We start from the raw sequence: 23,119 nt of genomic DNA, 5'->3' as shown, positions 1-23,119 counted from the left end.
AGACAGATAGATAGATAGATAGATAGATAGATAGATAGATAGATAGATAGATAGATAGATAGATAGATAGATAGACAGACAGAAGACAGACAGACACTTTTTTCTGGGATTCTTCAAAATTTCTCATTTTATCTAACATGGAACCTTTGGAGTTCCCTGTCATGTGGGAAGTAACCACATTTGATCAAGTGCCTGTACCTTTAAAATTGTGAAACAGAGCAGGACACTCTCTTTTGGAGATCCTTATGGTGGTATGTTTTTCAGTGACTTCTATATACTGTACCTATGTTGGATGCCACGAAATGAACAAGTGAAAAAGCGTGATTTGCTTTTTCTTCTTTAACTCTTTTTCACCCCACCTCCAGGAAATGGACCTGGAGGTGTTTGGTTTCTATTGTTACTGATTGTTCTTAGTTCTGTATTGCTAGATAGAGGTGATTGTTCACCTGAAGAAGAGATCATGGGGTCAAAATTGCAAGTAGAGCATCCCAGCCAACTAACTCATCAAGGAAATACTGAGAAGCTAGGATACCTGGAACCAAAGCCACAGGGTCAGGTTTGAATTTGCAGCTGGAACAGTTCTCAACGAAATAAGTTAATCTGTGAACTTAAAACTCTTCCCCTCCCTAGTGATGGAGCTGGTAAGAAGAGGGAGGAAGATTAAGCCTTCCTCATGTTGCTATATAATATGAAAATTTACAACCATATATATTACATATATATATACATATATATATACACACATATATATACATATAATCATACATGCAACATATATATGTATATATATATAATATATATATATTATATATATATATATACATACACACATATATATATGTGCGACAAAATCAGGTCCTCTGGAAAGGTGATACATGGGGCCATGCTGTAGTTCTCTAATGGAGGGGAGCACAAAGGTAATAGATGCATCACTAAAGAATTACTACTGTATCATGTTTTGTATCCAGGAATGTTGTCCTCTGGACATAAGGGAACTTGTAGCACCTACATACAAAGCAGATAGTTTATATACCTGTGGGGCACTGGCTCTCCCTGACACCAAACACTGAGACCATACAAGTCATATCTAGCACCATATGAGAAATATAACTACAACAGGGTTCTATTCCTCATTGCTATTTTTAGGAGGAAACTAGAATGTGTTCACAGATTTTACATTTCTGCTGTTAATTCACTAATCAGAATAAGGATTTGGCCTATTTGACAAGTGGATCATGCATAATCCCTCAACCCCTGTCATGTTCTCTTGATGACAGCACATTCAAAGGTTTTAAAATTTCAGCACCTTCTGGATTTCCCAAAGAGTATCTGCCCTCTTTCTTAAATGGTTCTCCTCCTTCAGATGCAGGTTGACCTTCACCACATCTGAAATGCCATTCTGCCCCAAAACACATGGGACACTAAGGAAGACATCCTCATTAATGCCATATAGGCTCTTAATCATGGTGGAAATTGGATGCACTCTCCTAATATTCTTCATAATGCTTTCTGCAATTCTGTCACAGACAAGCCAATGACCCAGGAAGTGTAGCCCTTCAGTTTGATTACCTCATAAACACTTTCAATCACCTGTTTATGAACATCTTTCCAATTCCCTGCATTGGCATCATTTCCCAAAGAAGGATGAAGGTTCTTTAGAGACACACCAACAAGATTCACACCACTCCAGACAGGAACACTGGATTCTCAATGTTCCCCAACAACCCATCCATGACAACTTGAAGAAGAGATACCAAGTCTCTCCTCCCCTAGGTAATGGAAATGGCCAGAATCCAGATTGTAATCACTTCTAATAACATAGTTTTTAGGAAAGCCACTTAGCTTCCATGCCACATAAGTCAAAATATCCACTGAATTGGAAACAATAAGCAGCTTGCGATTAGGATTGTATTTAACAATACTGGGAAAGATAAACTTAAAGATATTCACATTATACTGGACCAAATTAAGATGAATTTCTCCCTCCTGTTCACGTACTCCATCTATAACAATGACCAGTTTTGAGTTTGCAGTCAGCCTATCGTCTTTGCCAGAAGCAATCTTCGGTGTTTTGAGGAAAAGGCTACTATGTTGGAAATCCATCATTTCTCCCTTTAGTTTGTCTTCTATTACATCAACTAGGGCAAGTTCATCAGCCAGTTCTTTTGTAAAGGTATTAATGGTGCATGCCATGCCAACTGTACTAATCCCAAAAAACAGTGATCTTGTTCTGGGGAACCTGGTCTTCCTTTAGGACATTCAAGATAAACTGATCCTTGAGAGTTGATGCCATTTTCGAGGGTATCTGTGGGGATAGCGAGGTTGCTGGTCAGGCTGTAAAAGTTCTGATTTAGATGTGAGGTTGCTGCTCCCAGGCTTGCACCATGAGCATATCTATTTCAGTAAATCTTTCTTTATAAAAGGTCCACTGTGATATGTTTAAACATACTGTTTACACATGCGCATATATACACATGTGTTCCTTTACCATCATAGTGGTAGTTCAATTATTCTTGATAAAAAGGAACAGAGCTATTAATAAACTTTGAAGCTTAAACTCAAGTAAAGAGAAACATATATGCACTAAACATGAATGAGCAATCAAAGTAACTTTTTATTATCACTTTTTTTTTCCATTTTGTTATCCTTCCAGACTACTCTTTGATTTCAAATTTGTTCTTTGTGTGATGCTTTGCATAAATCTGGAGAGAAGGTATGGATTGCTTCTGTTGCTGCTATCTTGTGGTGTTAATTTTGTGGTATTCTAGTATCATAGGGACAGTTCAGGCTGCGGACCTGCAGGCTATCAGTGCTCCCAAAGTGGTAGGACCAGGGGTTAAGATCTCATTACTACACATTGGTCTATGTGCTGTAAGTTCTTGATTTTCTTTGAGTGGAAGAACAAGTAGAATGCAACTAGACTCAGGCACCATTAGCCAGCCAGGAAGATCTGCTTTTTCAGAGTGCCAGAACTGTAAAGTTCCCTTTAGTCTGGGCTTGGCACCTTGGTTATTGCTCTTCAGCCTTTGGACTAATCAAGAACCTGGAAATGAAACTTGATTCTGCTAGTTGAATCCATTCGACTTCACTGCTCTTTGCCTCTGAACATACTCTTTAGTTGGCAGCCTAGGGCATATGACTCCTCCTTAATCTGGAGTCTGTAGACTGAAGGGGGTGTTTAGAGCTTGATCAGAAATCAAAGATGCCAAAATCACCTACTGCATCCTGGGCTATCATCAATTTTCCTGACTTTTGTTTTGCCACCAGACTTAATTGACTTGAAGAGAGTGAAGTTAGTGATTTATGCATCTCCATTTCACTTAAATTCAATTCATTAGCCAATTAAAACATCACCTTGTTACGTACATGGATCCTCTTAGAAAATGAAGGATGAACAACAACAACAGACTAAAGAGTCTGTCGTGTATCTGTGATTTGGCACAGGGTAATGAGTTGCTCAAATTCATGTTGACCCATTTCCCCACATCCTGTAAAAGGTTGGAATGCCCATTGTGGGTTTGGGTTCTCCTCTATGCAAATTTTTTACCTTCATTGGAATCCTCTGTGTGGTGTAAACTTGTCCAGACCCTATCCCCATTAATCATGGATCTGTGTATCCTCTGTGCTGACCAGTACTGAGAAAATAACTCATTTTTATGTTTTACCGGATTTCACCCTCAGAATCTGGTCGGCTGTATTTTCTGGATATGTTGTGAGGAGGTTTTTGTTTTTAATTTTGATGGGGAAGAGAAGGTCATTGTACTTCTGCCTGGCACTCTTCTATGTTGGCTCCATTTCTAGTCTGGTCATTCTTTTTTACAGTATTGATATTATGAGGACATATGAGGTCTGATCTTTGAGATATCTGCTGTCAAGCCAAGAAAACCAATGGAAAAATCTCAACATTACACACCACCCACCCACCCACACACACACACACACACACACACACACACACACACACACAATGATAATGACTAACAATATTTTTTCTCTTATCAAATTGGGTCGTGGTGGTAGAATGCTGAATTATATTTTTCCTTCAACTGAAACCATTCAGAATTATAGTTTTATACAAATAGGTGCGGCAGATAGAAATTGAAATTAATGGAGTAAATGGTACATAAAAGGGCATATTTGGTACTCTATTGAAGTACTGCTAATAAAGCTTATTTTTTAATTTAGTGACTGTAAATTAGTTTCTTGCAAAAAAAAATATGAACTTGGATCAAAATCAACAATCCTCTTTACTTTGCTGCAGGACTCGATGGTCACCAAAATGTTACCATTTCCTCAAGTCTCAGTTCAGTTCTGATTCTTCCTTGAAAGCTTTCCTAAGGATCTCACAACGAAATCACTTAGTTGTCTTTTTCCCTATATGCTATGCTTCCTCAAATAGGTTGCAGGTTCCTTGAGGACAGAATTGTGCTTTATATCCTCTGTCAAGAAAAAAAAAGCCAAGGTCTCTCATTACATCCAGGACCATCGCCACTTGTCCTGACCTGTGACTTGCCAATGGACTCCTCCAAATGACTCAGGAAGAGTAAGGCTAATGACTTTGTGTAGTCCTGTATCATTTAAATATGATTCACTTACAAATCAAAATATAACCATTATGATGTTATTGGCCCTCTTTCAGAAGATAAGATGAGCAACAGCAACAATCTTTAACCAAAACGTAGGTTGGATAATGGTACTGATGATGGCATTCATTTTAAATTTTGGAGGCTATACTAATTTTTCCACTATGATTGTCTAATCAGTGTTTGGACACCATCATAATACCATTCTTATAGGAATGGCTTAGATTAAAAAAAATAATGGAGAGATGGCATATCATTGGACACATAGTTCAGAGTTAAAAAGACCTGTGTTCAAGTTCCATTTCTCACATGTGATAGTTGTATAACCAAGTAATCTTTCAGTTACTCAGATAAGTAAGATTTGCTATTCTGCATTAATAGGGTTTTCACACCAACATGATCTTCACAGCACTGAAACAAGAAGTCTAGACTACTGTTCCCTCTCAAAAATCATTAACCTGATATAGTAAATAACTAGCACAGTAATTTGGCACAAAAACATAAATTATACTCAACATTATCATCAATCCATCTTTGACAATTACTCTCTTAGTAGTCTTGGGCAAATAATTCAGTCTACTAGAATCTTAGTTTTCTTTTTTCCTATAAAATGAGGGCTTGGACAAGATGGTCACTGAGGTCCCTTTTAGATCTCTTATTCTGCAGTCATCGTACTAGGATTGTTTCTTCAATCTGAATTCCAAAAAGTATAACATGGGAGGAACAAGTACAACAGTCACATCAAAGAATTATATTGCATTTGTATGACATACTTTTATTTGGGGAGAGTTCAATTCAATTACATTCAAATACATTACCTATGTATTCCTAAGTATTTACTATGTGGAAGGGAAATATTGGGAATCTATAGGCTTCACCAGTCTGCCTAAAAGGTCCATGACACAAAAAATGTAAAGAAGCACTACAGTATATTTATTATCAGTTGTCAAAAGAAATAACTGTTGCTTCCATGTAAAATATCTTTAAGTGCTTGACGATATTTATTTTCTCCCTACATAAGAAGTCCATCTCTAGTTGAGAATCACCCTCCCAGAAAGGAAGTTCATGTAGTTTTTGTAGGATTTCATAGCAATACCCAATGTGTTTAAGATTTATTCTCCAATAGCAAAATGGTCAACAGATAAGGGAAAAGAAAGACATTTCTGAAAAGGAGAATTAGAAATATTAAGGATTATGTGGAAAAGACCTTTAAAATATCACAATCAAGAGATATTTAAACCAAAACAATTCTGAGGATTCACTTCACAACTACTTAGTTGTCAAAGATGACAAAGGAAGGGAATAATCTGTGATATTGGGGTTGTGGGAAGATGGTGAAACTATTGTACCATTAACAAAGCTATGTATTGACCCAACAATTCTGGAAAACATTGCGAAATTATACTAAGTAAGAAACAAAGAAAAAAAAGTCTATGAACTTTGGATCAGAGATTCCTCTTCTGGACATAGATAACTATTTGCTGTGTTAACCTCAGCAGTTTCTCTTGTGGGTATTAGAGATTAATTTTCAACTAAAATAGAAGTTCCTTAATGGCAGAGTTCATGTTCTATGTTTCTAAATTCTCATGTTATCTATTGATCAGTCAAGGAATTATGAGGCACCTACTACATGGCATGTGCTAATTAGCTATTAGGAATATAATAAAAGTGACAAAGTCTTCCCTCAAGGACTATATGTATTTTCTACTATATTTATCACATTATAGGATACCAAAGAGGTACTTAAACAATTCTTTTTGATTTATTGAAAATTAGGAATCTTGGTAATTTTTTCAATCAGTCACAACCTTGAAAGTTATCATCATTCACATGGGATATACGATTAAACTGAAGTATTTTAGACCCATGATAATTGGGAATATAAGAGGATATCGTCTTTCATTGAAATCGTAGAAGTCTGATCTATGGAAGTATCATTATTCTTGACCAAACATATTCTGAAGGTCAGGGAATCTGGCTTTTTTGACTGAATTTTACACTCTCCAAATCATTTCAATAAGGAAAATAAAAACTGCCGTTTGTGAGAAAAAAATTAATTAAAAGGTTTAATTTTTAAATAGCTGTTTTCTGAGCTGCATTAGTCTTTAAAATTAAGACACAGCAAGACATATTAAGAATACTATTTTCTAATGTGAGTAATAGACCATATCGCAGTCAAAAGAAGTAATTCGATAAACTCACCTGGCATCAGCATACTAAAAATGTCTCATTTCAAAATGTTGGTAATTGTATGAAATGTCCTTAAACTTGTCCCATTATTGCATTTCTTTCACTGAATTTTTTTCTCTTCATGGCATTACCAAGAATGTATTTGAATGTAGGTGATGATGCCAATAGTGATTTGCTGGTTAGGCTTACTTGAAATGAGAAAGTAAACATCTCTGAATATATGAATATAAGAAAATGGTTCTTTTCTTTATAGACGATGTTGTATAACATGAAAGCAGAAATTTGCTCATATGATTAGGCTGGATTTAAAATTATATACATACATACGTACATACACACAAGTAGATATATAGATATAATTTATTCATAACAGGAGGAGTGAGTAGAAGACATTCTCCTTGTACCATATTTACATTTAACAATTCAGTTAAATTTAGCATTTATTAGATGCTACATCCAATGTGCCATGCTAAGCCTATTGCAATGAAAAGTGTTCCCCCAAAAAGGCCCCTACTCCCATTTTTTGCGTTCTTCTGTGCTAAATACAAGATTCAGGTGTATAAATAGAACACAAATAAAATTGAGGAAGGGGCAAGCAACAAAAATGTTAGGGTGGAAGAGAAAAGGAGGACTTTACTGAAGAAGTGCAACCTAAGATGGACCTTTAAAGAAAGACAAAGATTATGAGTAGAGTACATATGAAAAGGGTGCATTTCCATCATAGGAGAATTTATGCAGGGGTCACTTGGAGGTAGATTACTGAGTACTGAGAACAACTGGTAATGCTATTCAAATAGAGTTTGGTAAGAGAGTAGAATATAATGACTGAAAGTATAGGTAGAAAAGTTGTGTAAGGCCATAAATGCCAGTGAAAGAGATGACATTTGGACTGCTAGGTGGTAAAAGGGTAAAGATTGGGAGATTCAGATTTGGGAACACTCAAGTTAAAATTTTGTTTCACTCAATTACTAGGTGCATGACTCTAAACAAGCCATTTAATGTTTTCCCTTTTGGTTTCTTCATCTGTAAAATGAGTATGAAAAAAGCACCCACCTCATAAGACTGTTGTGAGAATCGGTTAAGATATGCCATGTCAAAAATTTTGCAAACTTTAAAGCACTAAACAACTGTTAGTTGTTGATAATAGGCATTGGCAGTGTTGTGGTAGGTATATTAACATTATAGGCACTGGAGAGCAAACTTTTTTTAAGTAAGAAAATTATATGGTCAGTTCTACACTTTAAGAAGATTACCTAGATGTGATTTTGGAAGGTATGTTGGAGAAGGGAGTAACTTGATGAGATTATGATATTGTGTCCCTAGAGACTGGCATAAAACCTAATACATACTCAGTGATTAATACTATTTTTTCATTAACTGTGTGACTATAATAGTTTAGACAAGAGGTAAGAAAAATCTGAAATAGATTTCATAAAATGAAGAAACAATGTCCTTGAAAGCTATCTTAATCCAAACACTTCATTTTACAAATGAGTAAATTATGCACACATGCACACACACACACACACACACACACACACACACACACACACACACACTCACCCCTTAAGTGCCAAGGGGGGGAATTGATACCAGATTCTTTGACTCTGTTTCAGAAAGTTTCTTTTTTTAAAAATTTTGTCACATTTATTATGAGTTCAGATTATTGCCCAAATTTATGGGTTATTTTCCTTGCAATTTGGGTAATAGTTTCTTTGAGTGTTCAGATGCTAATTCAGTTCATATGTATTATATATTGATATATCATCTATGGTTCCATTAAGCATAATGTAGTTTTCCTTGTTTTCTCTTTTATACTATTTGTTATCATTCCTGTCTGATCTGAAATCATGATTACTCCACTATTTTTTTTTTTAGTTCACTTCAAGTATTATAGATTCTGCCCCTTATTTAGCCCCCTATTTAACAATGTTACAATCTTAATATTTTTAATGTGTTTCAAGTAAACAACTTATTATTAGATTATTGTTTCTAATTCATCCTGCTGTCCTCTTTCATTCTGCTAATTTGTTTCATTTAATGAGAAAGGTCGTCTCATTTACCTTCATTATTATAATTTTTTTATGTATTGATTTTCATTGTTTCCTTTTATGCTTTTGAAAATAAACTTAACCCTTCTCTTTGCAATGTGCAAAAGGTGGCAAGACATAATGTGTGTTTTTACTCGATGTTCAAAAGTGAAACAATCTGTTGTTGCTTGCCTGCTCCTTTTTCTTCCTGTTTCCTTCCTCCATGAAGTTGTTTTACCCTTTGTTTTAATCCCATTTTGTTTTTCAAAATTTCTTTTAGATGATAGATTACTTTTTTGCTTATAACTGCGACTTTACTGATTATATATTTCTTCTTACACTTGATCTCTCCTCTTCTTTTTGCTGTCTATTCCCCAGACATGTTTAACGTATTTATACACCAAAGTGAGGATATGAGAGGGATAGAGACAGAGACACATAGACACACAGAGATGGACACACAGGGTGAGACAAAGACATACATATAAAAAGAAAGTGTTTCATCATTTTTATGTAGTTCAGAAGAAAGTAAGTTATGTATGGTAATTGTTGCCTAACTTCTTCTATTTATGCATACTCTTTGTCATTTGCACTTTGATTATGTGGAACATTAAATTTTATTCCTTCCTCACTTTTTTTCTTCCCCTTCCTTATCTTCTTATTTTTTTCTCTTAATCTCTCTCCCTCCCCCACTTTCAATTTATTTAGTATTTTATTGCCCTAAGTTACATGTAAAACAGTTTTTATCAATCATTTTTAAAATTTCTAGTTCCAAATTTTCTCCCTTCCTTCCTCACTCTCCACCTCTACCCATTGAGAAGGCAGGCCATTTGATATAGGTTATTCATGAATAGTCATGTAAAACATTTCCATAATAGATCATGTTGTGAAATAAAACATAAACCAAAAAAAAAAAAAATAGAACCTCAAGAAACATGAAGAGGATAAAAGAAGTGTGCTTTAATCTATATTCAGACACCATCAGATCTTTCTCTGAGGATGGATAGCATATTTCATCATAAGTCCTTTAGAGTTTTCTTGGATCATTGTGTTGTTGAGAACAGTTAAGTCATAATTAACTGATCATCTTAAAATATTGTTGTAACTTTGTATAGAGTACGCTTCACTTTGCAACAGCTGATGTGAGTCCCTCCAGGTTTTTCTGAGAGCATCATTTCTCATCACCCAGTAGTATTCCATCATAATCATATATAACAATTTTTTCAGCCATTCCCAATTATTGGCCATAGCATCAATTTCCAATTATTTTCCCCCTCAAAAAAACTGCTATAAATATTTTTCTACATATAGGTTCCTTTCTTTCTTTAAGTACCTTTTGTCATGCTTTAATGGTAATTTAAATAGGAAGATCTTTTCCATTCATTAATACACCCATGTGACATGCTTGGGACACATGGAAGACTAGGTCACATGAGTCTGTGGTGGGAGGAATTTACTGAAGGGGTGGACCAAGAAGGGTGGAACAGGAAGAGGCAGAACTAGAGCAGAGTTGAGAAGCAAGTCAGTCAAGAGAGCAGTCAGAGCTGGGAAGGATGCAGGCAATCAGGCAGCTGGCTAGTGTGAGTGAATGAGCTTGTTTATGATTTTGTTTAACAGAGCCTGCTTGTAATTTGGTTAAAGGAGTTGGTCTATGGGAAGACAAGTATGGGGGAGCCTTGGGGATGGTGCTGTCCTTTGCATTGTTATTGTGTATAGAATTTTGTTGCTATGATGGATTTGGCTTTCTGGTGTTGGGATTTGGCTGTCTGGCATCCAAATAAATGTATTGATTCTGTCTTCCATGTGGAGAGTCTGTTGTTTTTCACAATTCAGAATTGCACTGGGATATTCATGGCCACTGTAGGCACAATGAATATTGCATTGACACTACAGATACGAATCTGGTAGTGGTATTGCTAGGGTATACATGGTTTTATATCTCTTAGGGCATACATTCTTTGCACTACAGAAAGGTTGAATCAGTTCAAACATCCAAAAATATTGTATTAATGTCTCATTTTCCCCACATCTCTTCCACTATTTGTCATTATCATTTTCTGTTTTATTAACCAATCTACTAAGTATGAGGTAGTATCTCAGTCAATCTAATAGTTATCAGGTAATATGTTAGAATAGTTTTAATTCGCATTTCTCTAATCATTAGTGAGTAAGAACATTTTTCATATGGCTATAGATGACTTTATTTTATCTGAAAATTGTTCATACATTTTGATCATTTGTCATTTGTAGGATGGATCATTATTATAAATTTTAATCTCTTCCCCTCCATCCTATCTGCTTCCCAGTGTTTATTCTATTCTCTTACTTTTTTTATCCTGTCCCTCATCAAATATGTTTTGCTACTGATTCCCCCTTCTTCAAATCTGTCCTCAATTATATCACAACCCCCCCTTAATTATCTTTCCTGCCTAAATTCCTATAGGACAATATAGATTTCTATACCTAACTGAGTGTGTGTAGTATTCCCTCTTTGAGCCAGTTCTGATGAGAGTATCATTCACTCACTCCTGCTCAACTCCCTCCCCCTTCTCCTCTGAAGTGAAAGCTTTTTTTGCCTTTTTTGTGTGGGATAATTTGCTTCATTCTAACTCTCCTTTTCCCTTTATGTCATGAAATTCCTCTCTCATCCCTTAACTCTATTTTTTCTATATCATCCCTTCATATTCAACTCATCTCTATTTGTTCTTTGTATATATGTTCCTTATACCTGCCGTAATAATGAAAAATTTTTAGGAGTTATAAGTATCATTTTAGCATGTAGGAAAGTAAACAATATAACTTTATTATGTCGTTTATATTCTCCCCTTCCTATTTATCTTTTTATGCCTCTTTCGGTCTTGTATTTGAAAGTCAAATATTTTATTCAGCTCTGGGCTTTTCATCAAAAATATTTGAAAGTCCTCTATTTAATTAAATGTCCTTTCTTATGGTTATGTCAATAGATGCAGAAAAAAGTTTTGGACAAAATGCAGCAGCCATTCCTATTAAAACACAAAAGAAGACCAAGATGGCGGAGTAGAAACATACACATATGCTAGCGCCAAACTCACAGCCCATAAAATACCTGTAGAGAAGATCTCCCTACAAATTCTGGAGCAGCAGAAGCCACAGAACAGAGGAGTGGAGGAGATTTCTGTTCCAGAGAGACCTGAAAAACTGACCCGAAAGTTCTGTCGCACCCTGGATCCAGGGCAGAGCCAGCCCTGCCTTGGCCACATGGCACCAAGGGGAGCAGATCCCAGCAGGCTTCAGGGACAGAATCTCCAGCAGTGGCACAGGGCCCTCCATCCACAGGTACCAAAGGTCAGTGAGAGGGCCTTTTCAGCTCGCCAAGAGGGGAGTGGGGTGTCCCCATAACTCAGGCCCCCTCAGGAGGCAGGAGCAGAGGCAGCAGCAGACAGGGGCTCCCAAAGCAGGCAGAAGCTCAGATCCATTGTTGAAGGTCTCCCCATAAGCCCCCTGAGGGAACTGAGCCCTGTGTGGTGGTTCTGCCTCTACCTGAGCACCTGAACTTAATCTCACACTGAATAGCAGCCCTGCCCCCGCCCAAAGCCCTGAGGCTGGGAAGCAACATTTGAATCTCAGCCCCTAAGTGCCGGCTGGGCAGATCTGGAGGTGAGGTGGGTGTGGAAAGGAAACTCAGAACCCAAGTCACTGGCTGGAAAAATGCCCAGAAAAGGGAGAAAAAAAAATAAGACCATAGAAGGATATTCTCTTGATTAACAGATATCTCCTCCCTTCCTTTCCAAGGAGGAAGAACAATGCTTAACACCAGGGAAAGACATAGAAATCAAGGCTTCTGTATCCCAAACATCCAAAATAAATATTCAGTGTGCTCAGGCCATGGAAGAGCTCAAAAAGGATTTTGAAAATCAGGTTAGAGAGGTGGAGGAAAAACTGGGAAGAGAAATGAGACAGATGCAAGAAAAGCATGAAAAGCAGGTCAACACCTTGCTAAAGGAGACCCCCAAAAAATGGTAAAGAAAATAACACCTTGAAAAATAGGCTAACTCAATTGGCAAAAGAGGTTCAAAAAGCCAATGAGGAGAAGAAGGCTTTCAAAAGCAGAATTAGCCAAATGGAAAAGGAGGTTCAAAAGCTCACTGCAGAAAATTGTTCTTTCAAAATTAGAATGGAACAGATGGAGGCTAATGACTTTATGAGAAGCCAAGAAATCACAAAACAAAACCAAAAGACTGAAAAAATGGAAGAAAATGTGAAATATCTCATTGCAAAAGCAACTGACCTGGAAAATAGACCCAGGAGAGACAATTTAAAAATTATGGGGCTACCTGAAAGCCATGATCAAAAAAAGAGCCTAGACATTATCTTTCATGAAATTATCTGTTCGGCCTAGAGGCCGATAGACTACCCAAGCCTTCTTATCTGTCGTCCAGGTCTTCGGTGACCAGCCAGATTTACGTGTTGAGAGGAGACTTTCCAGAGTCGTACAAGGCTTAGGCTTTATTCAGGGTCTTAGTTACATTTGCAGGGTGAATTCTTCCTTAGGAGAGAGGAATCCTCCTCCTCCCAAAGGCAAGGATCACACAGCAAAAGGATGGGAGTGGAAGAGGGGAGGGACCCTCTTCCCTCTAAGGCCCCTTCAGTGCAAAAGGAATGCCTTCAGGCTTTCCTGTCCCTACTTAAGCTCTCCCAGCCGCATAGTTTGCACTTGAATACCGTGCCTGCTCTCAGCCCCTAGCTAGTCAACAACAGGTGTGCTCTGACTGCAGGCCGATATCAAGGGTGGGATGCTCTCCTCAACAAGTTTCCAACTGACAAGAGGTGGAAATATACAAGACAGCCTGTGTTTCTCGCCTCAATCCCCAGCTGTTCACTGGGGGGCCTCATGAGAACTCTAAGATTTAGAGGTCCTCACTTTTACCTCCCTGAGACTGTCCTCATGAAACTGAGCTTACACTCCTAACAATTATCAAGGAAAACTGCCCTGAGATTCTAGAACCAGGGGGCAAAATAAATATTGAAAGAATCCACTGATCGCCTCCTGAAAGAGACCTGAAAACAGAAACTCCTCAGAACATTGTGGCCAAATTTCAGAGTTCACAGGTCAAGGAGAAAATACCTCAAGCAGCTAGAAAGAAACAATTTTAGTACTGTGGAAATACAATCTGGATAACACAGGGTCTGGCAGCTTCAACGTTAAGGGATCAAAGGGCTTGCAATAGGATATTCCAGAAGTCAAAGGAAATGTGACCAAAACCACCAATCACAGACCCAGCAAAACTGAGTATAATACTTCAAGGGAATAAATGGCCATTCAATGATATAGAGGACTTCCAAGCATTAATGATAAAAAGACTGGAACTGAAAAGGAAATTTGACTTTCAAACACAAGAATCAAGAGAAGCATAAAACGTAAACAGAAAAGAGAAATCATAAAAGACTTTCTAAAGCTGAACTGTTTATATTCCTACATGGAAAGAAAATATTTTATAACTCTTGAGACTTTTCTCAGTATTTTGGTAGGTGCAGGAATTTTACATACACACACACACACACACAAATAGACAGAGAGTACAGGTTGTGTTGAATCAGAAGAGATGATATCCACACACAAAAAAATATAAAATAAAATAAATTCAGGGGTGAGGGAGGAAAATACTGGGAACAGAAGGGGAGAAATGGAATGGGACAGACTATACCTCATGAAAGAGATAAAGAAAAATCTTGTTCAATGGAGGAGAAAAGAAGGAAGGGGAGAAGGGAAATGTGAAGCTACTCTCTCCACATATAACTTGAGGAGGGAGTAACATGCTCACTAAATTTGGTATGAAAATGTATCTTACACTACAGGAATGTAGGGGAGGAGGCAACAAGTGGGGTGAAGGGAATGATAGAAGGGAGGGCAAATGGGAGAAGAAAGTAACTAGAAATAAATCCTATTGGGAAAGGACAAGGTCAAATGAGGGAATAAAAAGATAAGAGGTGACAGAGTAGAACACAGGACAATATAGTTATACTACACAACATGATTATTATGGAAGTCTTTTGCAAAACGTCACATATTTAGTCTGTATTGAATTGCTTGACTTCTCAGTGGGGATGGGGAGGGAGAGAAGTTGGAATTGAAAGTATTAGCAATGAATGTTGAGAATTATTATTACATATAACTGGAAAATAAGAAACATGGCTAATGGATTATAGAAATTCACTTTGCCCTACAAGAAAAGAGAGAAGATGAGGATAAGGGAAGGGTGGGGTGTGATAGAAATGAGGGCTCATTGAGGGAAGGGGTATTCAGAATGCAAGGTATCATGGAGTGGGGGGAGGAGAGAAATGGGGAGGAAAATTGGACATGTTACCAAGTGATGTAAAAGCCATTAGTATTAAAACAATTGACTGAAATAATTACTGAGACCAAATCAGAAACATTAATTTGGGGGAAAGAATTTTAGTTTAAGCTTCCTAGAGACAGGTAACTTCGGGTAAAATTTGGTATTGATCTAAAAGTTAAGGTTTAATGGTAAATTTAATTGCATGATTGTTATTTACTCAGGAACTAGAATATGTATAGACAGGCATGTAAGACACTTAACACTTGCCTCAGTAAGCCTGTGAGATGCTGGTAAGAACTGAAAAAGGTGATTTCATGGGAAGGGTGGGAGAGAGGCTGTTCAGCCTGGGCTGAGGTAGGATTCTCCTGACTCAGTTTCCCCACTGAAACCTGGCAGACTTTAAGCCTGACTGAATGCAATCTACTCCTGCCTGAAATTGACATGAAGTTGGAGAGATATTGTTTCCCTGCAATGTCCCTACTCTTAGTGACATTTTCCTATAGTCAAAAGGTTTGTAAGTTTAATACCAGATGTATTAAATGATAGATTGCTTGTATGGGAACATCCGAGGTTAAGTCTAAAATTAAACTCTTAAGCTTAGGACTTTACACCAACAACAATAGGTTAGGGTCTTTTAATTCTTAATAATAGTGTGAAGACAATTAGGTCAAGGTTTTATGAAGTTAGCATGCTTAGTTATTATTTGTGTCTCAGTTGGTTACTGTTAAAAAAAAAAAAAAAAAACTTCGTTTGTGGTCTATATTGTAAATGCTTTAAAAGAAGTATCACTTGACCAAAGTTGGAATTGTTTTGTGTGATATGAACTGTGTTAGAAATGAAAAATAAATAGGTCATAAATGTGTAGCCAGGAAAAACACTTCAATAATATTTATGTTGTGAACGACCAACTATATTTCCCTCTGTCCTATCCTGTCCTCCATTTATTCCATTCTCTCCCATCTGTCCTTGCACAAATATGTTTGCTTCTGATTATCTCTTTCCCTAATTTACTGTCCCTTTTAATATCTTCCCTCTCCTATCCACTTCCCTTCATCTTCTTACAGGGTAAAATAGATTTCCATACCCAATTAAGTGTGCTATTCCCTCCTTAAGCCAAAAATCATGAGAGTAAGGTTCACTTATTCCATTTCATCTCTCCCTTCTTCCCTCCATTGTAAAAGCTCTTTCTTGGATCTTTTAAGTGATATAATTTACTAAATTCTACTTTTCACTTTCTCTTACTCTTAGTACATTCCACTCAAGAGTAAGTTTTATTTTTTAGGCGTTCTCCCTTTATATTCAGCTCACCTTTTCTATTCATCTCGGGACTTTTAAACAAGAATGACTGCAAGTTGGTGTGGAAGGCATTCCAGCCCAGAGCAGAGAACAGCCCAGCATGGAGAGGACCTTGAATAGGCTTCAGAGAGCCACCAGCAGCAGCAGTTCCCAGATTGCTGAAACCACAATTCTACAGACAGCTTCAAAGGTTAGTGGGAGTGCTCATTCACTCAGAAGAGGGGAGCGCTGCCTGGACCACTAGGAGCAGGCACTGCTGCAGCAGCTTCCATTTTTGGAGCCCTGCCTAGAGCCCCTGAGGCAATTGAACCACTGATCTGAATCTTAGCCCTGAACTCATCCCTGTGGTGAAGAGGAGCTCTGATGTAGTGGAGTTGGAGGGAGTTATGGTGAGAGAATTCTAATTGAAGATACTGGGCAGAAAACTTTTTGGTTGCTCCCAGACTAGTATGCAGGTTAGGAGAGGAGTAAACTCCTCTCCCTTCACTGTGGCACCTTGAGGGAACTTTGAACTTATACATCCCCAGAGTATAACCTCCTCTTGACAGAGGACTCAAAAGTCAAGTAACTCAGTGGGAAAATGCCCCCAAAAGGGAGAAGAAAGAAAATTATAGAAGGTTAATTCCTTGATGAACAAGTATTTTCTCTCATTGTTTCAGATGATAAGGAACAAAGCAGAACGTTATGGGGAGTCAAGGCTTCTGGATCCAAAACCTCCAAAATAAATATGCAATTGTCTAAAGCCATGGAAGAGCTGAAAAAGAATTTTGAAAACCAAGTAAGAGGGGTGGAGGAAAAATTCAGAAGGGAAATGAGAAGAATGCAAAAAAATCATGAGTAGTCAGTCAACAGTTTGCTAAAGGAGACCAAAAAATGCTGAAGAAACTAACACGTTTTAAAATTGCCTAACTCAATTGGCAAAAGAAGTCCAAAAAGCCAATAAGGAGAAGAATACTTTAAAAAGCAAAATTAGTCAAATGGAAAAGGACGTTCAAAACTCACTGAATAAAATAGTTCTTTAAAAAATAGAATGGAGCAGATGGAAGCTAATGGCTTTATAAGAAATAAAGAAATTAAAAAAAACAAAAACAAAAGAATGAAGAAAAAGAAGATAATGTCAGATATCTCAGTGGAAAAAACAACTTCCCTGGAAAAAAGATCCAAGAGGGGCAATTTAAAAATTATGGGACTACATGATATCCATGGTCAAAAAAAGAGCCTAGACATCATATTTAATGAAATTATCAAGGGAAACTTCCCTGACATTCTAGAACCAGAGAGCAAAATTAATATCGAAAGAATTCACCAATCACCTCCTGAAAGAGATGCAAAAAGAGAAACTACTAGGAATACTGTAGCCAAATTCCAGAGTTCCTAGGTCAAGGAGAAAATATTGCAAGCAGCTGGAAATAACCAATTCAAGTATTGTGGAAATACAATTGGGATAACACAGGATTTGGCAGCTTCTACATTAAAGGGATCAAAAGGCTTGGAATATGATATTCCAGAAGTCAAAGGAAATAGGATTAAAACCAAGAATCACCTACCCAGAAAAGCTGAGTACAATACTTCAGGGGGAAAATGGTCATTCAAAGTTATAGAGGACTTTCAAGCATTCTTGTTTGAAAGACCAGAACTGAATGGAAAATTTGACTTTCAAATAAAAGAATCAAGAGAAGCATGAAAAGGTAAACAGCCACCAGAAATCCTACAGGACTTTCTAAAATTAAACTGTTTACATTCCTACATAGAAAGATAATATTTGTAACTCTTGAGACTTTTCTCAGTATTTGAGACACACACACACACACACACACACACACACACACACACGGAAAGTGCAGAGTGAGTTGAATAAGAAAGTATGATACCTAAAACAATAAAAATAAGGGGTGGGAGAGGAATATACTGGTAGGAGAAAGGGAGAAATGGACGGGGGCAAATTATCATTCATAAAAGAGACAAGAAAAAGCTTTTTCAGTGGAGGAGGAAAGGAAGAAGGTGAGAGAGAAAAAGGGAAGCTTAATCCTTTCACAGTTGGCTTAAGGAGGGAATAATATGCTCACTCAATTTGGTATGAAAATGTATCTTACACTACAGGAAAGTAGGGGAGAAGGGGATAAGTAGGGTGAAGGTGATGATAGAAGGGAGGACAAATGGGAGAAGGGACTAAGAAGTAAACACTTTTGGGGAGGCACAAGGTCAAAAGAGAGGATAAAATAAATAGGGGGCAGGATAGGATGGAGGGAAATATAGTTAAGTCTTACACAACATGATCATTATGGAAGTCTTTTGCAAAATTACACGTATGCTACCTATGTTGAATTGCTTGCCTTCTCAGTGGGGATGAGTGGAGAGGGAGAAAGGGAGCAAAGCTGGAATTCAAAGTATTAGGAACAAATGTTGAGAATAATTTTTGCATGCACCTGGGAAATAAGACATACAGGTAATGGGATATAGAAATCTATCTTGCCCTACAAGAAAATAGAGAAGATGAGGATAAGGAAAGGGAGGACTGTGATAGAAGGGAGAACATATTGGGGGAATGGGTAATCAGAGTAGGGCATATATGGGGAGAATATTTGGACCTCAAAATTTTGTGGAAATGAATGTTGAAAACTAAAACTAAATAAAGAAACGCACAGACAAACAAAATAAAACTATAAAAAAATGATTGGTGGTCCTCTGTTTCATTGAAATTACATTATTTTCCCTGAAGTTTTATACTCAGTTTTGCTGAGTAGGTGATTCTTGGTTTTATTCCTATTTCCTTTCACCTCTGGAATATCATATTCAAAGCCCTTTGATTCTTTAGTTTAGAAATATCCTAAATCCTGTATTATCATGATTGTATTTCCACAATACCTCAATTGCTTCTTTCTGGCTGCTTATAATATTTTCTCCTTGACCTGGGAACTTTGATAGTTTGCTACAATATAGGAGTTTTTCATTTGTGGTCTCTTTCAGGAGGTGATTGATGAATTCTTTTCTTTTCTATTTTATCCTCTTGTTCTAAAATATCATGGCAGTTTTCTTTGATAATTTCTTGGAAGATGATGTCTAGGCTATATTTTGATCATGTTTTATTCAGGTAGACCGATAATTTTTAAATTATCTCTCCTGGATCCATTTTCCTGGTCAGCTGTTTTCCCAATTAAATACTTGACATTGTCTTATATTTTGTCATTCTTTTGATTTTGTTTTGTAATTTCTTGATTCCTAATAAAGTTATTAGGTTTCATCTGCTTCATTCCAATTTTTTAAGAGCTATTTTCTTCAGTGAGCTTTTGGACCTCCTTTTTTATTTGGCCAATTCTGCTTTTGAAGACATTCTTCTGCTCATTGACTTTTTGGGCATCTTGATATTTGGGTTATTTTATTTTAAAGGTGCTATTTTCTTTAGGATTTTGAGGGTCTCCTTTAGCAAGGTCTTGACTCATTTTTCACGATTTTCCCCATCGCTCTCACTTTTCTTCTCAATTTTTTTCCATCTTTCTTACCTGATTTTCAAAACATTTTTTCTCCATAGCCTTAGACCACTGCATATTTTTTTGTAGCTTTAGATACAGGAGCCTTGACCTTGCTGTCTTCCTCCATTTATATGTTTTGTTCTTCTTCTAATTGTATGCTTTGCTCTTTCTCATCCAATAGGATGGAAGGAAATACCTTTTCACCAAGAAAGTATCCTTCTATATTCATATTTTTCCCTTTTGGGGGCATTTTCCCAGTCAATTACTTAACTTTTTAGCCCTGTTTCAAGTGGAGGGTATACTGCCCCAGGCTTTGGAGGTTTTGTTCAGCTCTTCTCTAGGGATCTTTAAGTTTCCAGTTCCTCCAAAATGTCATAGTCAGGGGAAGTGGTTTACTCCTGTCCTGATCAGTGCTCTCGTCTGTGAACAACCAAAAGCATTCTTTTCTGCCCTGGAACTGCAAGTAGAATTCCCTATTCACAACCACCACCAGCTCTGCCACACCAGCACTCCTTCTCATCCCAGGACAGCCACTCGGTACTAGCAGTTTGATTCCCCCTTGGTCTGCATGTTGAAAGCTCCGGAAGTGGCCACTGCTGTCCCAGTGGCTGTAAGCCAGGCTGTGGCTGTGGCTGTAGCCTGACAAGCTCCCCTTTCACCCAGGTGAAAGACATTTCTCATTGGCCTTTGAGCCCTCTTTTATGTTTGTGGTTTGAGAAATATGGAAGCTACAGCAGCTGCCTGGTGTTCAGCACTCTTCTGGCTGTGTTGCACTCAATTCCAAGCCCAGTGTGATAGACTCTTCCTGACAGCCTACGAGGCTGCCTTAGCTTAGCAATCTGTTTCACTTTGTCATTTTGTGGTTTCTGCTGCTCTAGAATTTGTTTAGAGTCATTTTACAGGTATTTTAATAGCTTTGACGCTAAAGCTCGGGCAGGTCCCTGCGTCTACTAAGCCATCTTGACTTCACCTCCAGGTCATTGTTTTTCCAATAAGATATTTTACATTGTCCTCTTTTTTTTTTTTTTTTTGGTATTGTTTGATTTTTTAAAAAAATTTCTCAGCTTTCATTTAGTCAATTCTAATTTTAAAAGAACTATTTTTCTTTGATCTTTTTTGCTTCCTTTTTCATTTGGCTAATTGTACTTTTTAAGGTTTTTTTTCTTCAGTGACTTTTTGTGCCTCTTCCATTTTTCCAAGTCTGTTTTTCAAAACATTCTTCTTGCCATTGACTTTTTGTCCCTATTTTACCATTTGGTCTAGTCTGTTTCATATATTATTTTCTTCAGTATTTGTGTGTGTGTGTGTGTGTGTGTGTGTGTGTGTGTGTCCTTTACTGTGCTGATTGTTCATTTTTCATGATTTTATTTCATCACTTTCATTTCTCTTCACAATTTTCCCTCTGTGTCTCTTATTCAATTTTGAAAATCCTTTTTGAACTTTTCCATAGCCTGCAACTAATTCAGATTTTTCTTGGAACCTTTGGATGCAGAATTTTGATTTTGTTATCTTCTTCTGTTTGTGTTTTGATCTTCCTTGTCACCATATTGACATTCTATGGTCAGAATATTTCTCTTTGTTTGCTCATTTTCCAAGCTTATTACTTAATATTTTACTCTTTGTTAAAGTAGGACTCTGCTTCCCGGGTGGGGGGTGCATTGTCCTAAATTTCAGTGGTTTTATGCAACGGTTTTCAGAGACACTTCCAGGGACCTTCAAGTTTTTAGTTCTGCCAAGGTGATATGATCTAAGGAGAGGTGTTTACCAATCTCCTGGCCTGTGTTGTTGTCAGTTAGTGACGATAAGAACTTTATTATGCCCTGGAAATGTGTCAATGATCTCTGGTATTCTTTAGCCACAAGTTGTGGTATGCTAGTGCTCCTCCTTGTCCTGGGCCTAAGACCCACAGTTGGGACCCAGATTCAACTATAGGCAATGCAATAGATCCTTGTGCTAGATGCCAGCAAAGGGAGCCCTGAAAATCTCCTTCTGACTTGTTTAATTTCCTCATCATTTGTGGGCTGAAAGGTCTGGAAACTGTCCCTTCTCCCACTGAATCAGTTGCTCAGAAACCTGCTCCTGGTTTACTGGGGCACAGTCTATGCTTGGCATGGTCTGTGCTGGACTATGCTTCTATTTCACCCTGCTGCAACACACCTTTCCTGCTCACATTTTAAGTTGTCTTGGACTTGAAAAAAAAATGTTTTGCTAATTTTTTGTGGCTTCTGCTTCTCCAGAGCTAGGTTAAAGTAATTACTTAAAGGTATTTGAAGGGATTTGGTGTAGAACTCAGGCAATTCCCTCCTTTAAAACCAACATCTTGGCTCTGCTTCTTTATCATTCTTCTCTTAAGAAAATTAAAATATATTCAACGCCAGGCACTCTCTAATTTTTATCTAACTCCCTTTATACCCTATTAGTGGCCTAAAAATTAGGTTTATGAAGGGATTCTTAGTTTTTTTCTTTCTAATTTCTACCATAAGTATATGAAAATTTTATCATCATACGGGCCATTTCAAGTCTGAAATGTGATCATCTTTTGAATTTTCCCTTTACTCTTATCGTTTCCTTTTAAAGTTTTAATCAGCTTCACTTTTTTTTAAAGCATCAGGAAATCTTGAAAAAAAAACTATTTGCAGATTACTTTTTAATATTTTCCCTTAAAGAATATTCTTTGTTTTATGGGGTAAGTTATTCTCAGCATCAAGCTTTTGTTTTTTGCCTTATGAAACAGCATAATACAAGATCAACTTATCTTTTTTGTGGTAGTTAACACACTTAATGTGGTTTGAACTGTTTCCTCGATAGTTGAATTATTTCTTCTGTTTTGTTTGCAATACTTATATTTTGATCTTGAAGCTGCTGATATGGACTATGATAATTTGGATTATATTCCAGGAGGGGAAGGTGAATTCTTTCTGTTTTTATTTTGTCTTCCAGTTCTAATAGATAAACACAGTTTTAACTTGTGATGTCTTGAGATGTAGTATCTTTTCCCTTTTATGGTCCTGGGTTTGAGCAATGTTTCTTCTTAGAATATGCTTCTTTTAAACCATGTCACTTGTTTTTCATAAAATTTGTCTCATATTTTTCAGTACTCTGATTTTGTTTTAATATTTGTTGATGTCTCATGGAGTCAGTGTTTTCTTATTTGTTCACTGTAAATTTGGATTCTATCTTTTAAGTAAAGTTTAACCCAGAGTCACATGGGTAGAAGGTGTCAGGGGTCAGAT

The 23,119-nt window shown here is 37.1% G+C and overlaps 1 pseudogene; it reads right to left on the bottom strand.

Moving 5' to 3' along the window:
• Positions 1-1,291: 1,291 nt before the first annotated feature.
• LOC140507724 (L-lactate dehydrogenase A chain pseudogene) lies at positions 1,292-2,293 on the bottom strand (annotated as a pseudogene).
• Between the last annotated feature and the right edge of the window lie 20,826 nt (positions 2,294-23,119).

Source organism: Notamacropus eugenii, chromosome 5, assembly GCF_028372415.1.
Source record: "Notamacropus eugenii isolate mMacEug1 chromosome 5, mMacEug1.pri_v2, whole genome shotgun sequence".
Taxonomy (NCBI): domain Eukaryota; kingdom Metazoa; phylum Chordata; class Mammalia; order Diprotodontia; family Macropodidae; genus Notamacropus; species Notamacropus eugenii.
Note: the sequence above shows the minus strand (reverse complement) of the source record. Positions and strands in the feature narration are given on the sequence as shown.